Genomic DNA, 4,061 nt, shown 5'->3' on the forward strand with positions numbered 1-4,061 from the left:
CCCTTGCTGCATCAGAGTCAGAATCATTTTAATTTGCCGCATTTCTTAGAAACGTACAAGAAATCTGTCTCGGGTAGTTGGAGGCGCTTTAGTATGACATACATGACGACAATTTAGATAAAGACGTTACAGTAACACCCACAGAGCAAAAAGGGTTGCTAGGAATCTGGCAATGATGGAAGAAGCCCGCTAATTAGCTTAGCTGCTAGTTAGAGGTAACCAGCTAAGACTTGGCAATCATCTTCCGCGATGTACTGAATGAATCTTGCCTAGCTTGCCGCACTCGCAGTCTACCGTAAACACCTTTGCAGCTCGTCAGGCACGGAGATGACTGAACGTACGACTCGCGGTCGGGTCCAACTGTGGCTACAAGTTCACATTTGCGGGCGCCCGCCAAGTCAAAATGGCGGTAAAAGTGAACAAAGCTTTGCAGGTCTTGTAAGAATAAAATACTTGCTTAGTTTTCATTTGAATGCAAAAAAAAAAAAAAAAAATCATGATTCACATTCTTTTTTTTTTTCCCCCCTCTTTTGTTGCTAGTGAATCCGAATTGCTAGCATATTCTTGCGACTCCTGCTCTGACTACTGGTAGCACGAAGGTAAGGTCTATTTCCCCTAATTTTATTCAACGTTTTCAGCTGCAGTGGAGTGTCACTCAAACCAAAGCAACGCCGCAACTCGTACAACCAGAGAGAGACGTTAAATTACGCGGCCGAGCTTGTTGTTGACCAGCTAGCACGGCTAGCACGTACTGTCAAGCAAAAAGTATCACGGATTTGCAACCCTGTCACTGTCATCAGGGTCATTTTAACCGTCTTCCGATACTGGAACGCTCGTTTGTTGGAAAGGAGTAAGACAAATAAAAACAATTATCCTTGACCTTGGCTACACATGGAAAGTGTATGCTCTTTATTTGATTTTTTTATTACATTTAATGACCCGCATGGAGCCCCTTTTTAATACTTCCCTGACCTTATAAGACCATTCAAGAGCCTCTCGTGGACAGTAATATTTTATCAGCTGGAATGCAATCTCCCTCCGCGGGAACGCCGAGCGCGAGGAGCACCAAACACGCAAATACATTCCCCCCCCCGCCAAGAATTCCATCGGGGCCGGAGGACGATAGCGCCGGAGGACGCGTGCGCGGGCGCCTTTAACGGCGGCCCGGTTTCGGGGGTCGGCGCTAACGACGGCTTCCTCGCAGTCGCCCACCCGTCGAGCGTCTGTCAGTCCGCCGCGCATCACGTCCTGATTGATGCTCAGCCCTCGGGCCGCCGACGTGTCGGGATATTTGTGCTAATGACCTGCTGGAAGGCCTGCGTGATGGAACGTCTGCTTAAAGTTACAACGGAGCTCGCGCCGGCAGAAGCAGCAAAACGAGGCACCCGTCCAATCGCATCGTGGAGATACGTTCCAGACCCGCACGCGATAGGTGAAGACCTGCGATGTAGCGTGGCCAAAATGTGAAAAATTGAAAAGTTTTACAGATTGAAGCTTCAAGCTGCTGCTGTCCTCACCCGCAGTAGACGTTTATTGTAAAACTGATCAATTCCTAATGAAACATTTGACTTTGCTACTCTGGGAAGATAACAAATAAAAGAATCAAAGATGATGATAATTCCCAAAACAGCTGCGCGGGGTGCCGGATTTTTTGAAGCCGCGGTGGAGGTCTGCGCTGCGCCGCCTTATTACTGTTCATGACTCAAACGTGACATTATTTATCTCGTATTCCGCGTGGGCGATATTCGTCCTTCCTGGAGTCCAAACGAGAGCAGGAAAATTGGCATTTTTCCCGCGGTTGTTTGTCATCGTGGATACTGCAATATTCATGCTTTCGCTGACTGAGATGCGACAAAACCATAACCAGGATGCAAGAGAGAACTAGAACTGGATGCATTTTTTCTTTTTGTGTTTTTTTTTCCCTGTGATGCTGCTGTTCATTTTTTTTTGACAGATAACTGTGGGCTTCGGCGGGGACGAGCGATGATAGATGGCAAATAGCGAGTCGGCCTCGCGCAGGGCTGCTGAAGCGTTCTGGCGGTTTGAGCCGCTGCGAGGTGGACGAGGTCCAGGTTTTAGTGGACCCGCGGGAGATGAAGTCTCCTCGTCTTAATCCTCAGGGTGAGAAGGGAAGGATATTATGGTCTGGACACTGTCAATCAATCAAAAGCATTTTTCTTTTTTTTTTGGCACTTAGTCCTGCAAGAGTTACAGTAGAAAGCCAACTTTTTTTATAAATGTCACAAGGTAGCAGCTAAGGAATACAGTGAAGCGCCTGTCTGTATGTGTTGCTACTCCGTGTGTGTGTCAAAGTTGCAGTTGTTGGAGGCGTTATCATTTTGTGATCATTTCATTTAGCAACTCCCTGGCATTTGGCATTAAACGTTAGCTTCTAGCTCGTGGAGAACTTTTCTTGACTTTCATTTCTACTAACTAAGGAATATTTTTAAGTGCCTTTTAATAAGGAGAAGCGGTTAATTATAAAGTACATTCACAAAAGTTACTTCAATACAACCAATTGTATTTGTAAGACTAGTTTTAATGCAACATACTTTTATTTTTATTTTTTTTTTACTTTTAGTCGAGTTAATTCGGTACCATTAACTTTGCCCTAATCTATATAATTGTACAAAGATTTATGATAATATTGTTCAAGTTAAAGTGTTATTGTTGGGAATTTGACATTCATCCTCAGGAGAAAAAGCGATGAATCTTGTTTTGTTGTTGTCGTCGTCAGTGCATCTGTGACGCATGGAGATAATCTTCCTCAACCGACCCCCTTCTCGCCTCTCCAAACAAGTCCCGATGGCGGCTTTCCCATCACAAGCTTGTTCCAGAGATAACCGACCCGCGGGCCACTTGGAGTCCGGTAAGCCGCCAAGGGCCTCTGGATGATAGAGCTGAAAGAACACCACCAGCGTGGTCCAAAAGTTCAGTTTTCCAGCATTTTGTTCATCTCTCCTCAGGTTGCTTTCCGGTTCTGGTCACGGTCTTCCTGTAGCGTTCTTCGCGTAATGTTCTCGCTCTTGTTTTCCTCGTTCTTGGCATATTCTTGTTCTCCTTTGGGCATCAAAATATAATCCTTTCCGAAGATGAACCAAATCAATAAAGGAAATTATTCATTTTCCTTGAAATTAATAAAGTACAATTACAGTGACCCCCCCGCAACAGGTGAAAACTTGCAATTATGGAGCGAGACGTACAAACCCCTTTAAGTTTTCCCCCTCCCACATGCTCTCAACACATACGGAAAGACACTTTTTTTTAAACCGCTGGGCCTCGATGTGCAGCAAGCGCGACCAAACGTCAGGCAGCTCGACGGCGTAGATGCTAACTACCTTTGACGGGCGCTGCTCCGCTAGCCGCGCTTGAGTCCAGGCGCTGCGGGTCCGCTGTCGTCACGGACACGTTGCGACGTGACTAATCCCGTCAGGAGTCAAGAGACGAGACCAGATTTCGACAATCGACGCCCGAGAGTTTTGTCTTGTTGTATGTCTACGTGTGTTGCCGCACTCTGTTGCCTAAATGGCCGACGATGGTGCAAGATTCACACTCTTTTCAGTCACTGACCTTTGCACTGTGTGTTAGCATTAAACTAGCAGACTTTCTTAAGGGGGAGTTATGTGGTGTTTAAACAAGTTTAATTCTGTTTGAGGTTTAGTTTGACATTAAACAGTGTGAAGCTCCTTTGTTTATTTGTTTTTTTTTTTTTTAAATAATTGTTTCCCTGCTGCTAGTTGCGAAGTGGGCTGCTAGGAATCAGACCGTCCGTAAACCGAACGACAACGAGGTTAAAACGATGTCCAAGTTATGAAACCCGACGGGACGCTCGGGAGCGTACGCCCGCCGTCCATCCGCGGAAATAAAACGCGGCTGATGTGGCGGCGCCCTCGTTGCTTTAAGTGGCAATATAGCGAGCGGCGTGAGAGGCGACTCCGATAATCCTCGCGTGCCTTTCAATGAATAACAATGCAGAAACTCCATTTGGGATCAAGCTTTACATCTCTTCATAATTTCATTTTCGCCCGGCGTCAGCATTTTATTTTATTTTTATTGTTTTC

General features: G+C 45.9%; 1 long non-coding RNA gene across 1 annotated transcript; it reads left to right on the forward strand.

The window, feature by feature from the left end:
* Positions 1-581: 581 nt before the first annotated feature.
* LOC133491252 (uncharacterized) lies at positions 582-3,710 on the forward strand. The gene is made up of 3 exons (XR_009792374.1): positions 582-2,121; positions 2,738-2,869; positions 2,967-3,710. It is a non-coding gene; the product is annotated as an uncharacterized LOC133491252 (long non-coding RNA).
* The last annotated feature ends 351 nt before the right edge of the window (positions 3,711-4,061 follow it).

The sequence above is a fragment of the Syngnathoides biaculeatus genome, chromosome 17 (assembly GCF_019802595.1).
Source record: "Syngnathoides biaculeatus isolate LvHL_M chromosome 17, ASM1980259v1, whole genome shotgun sequence".
Lineage (NCBI taxonomy): Eukaryota > Metazoa > Chordata > Actinopteri > Syngnathiformes > Syngnathidae > Syngnathoides > Syngnathoides biaculeatus.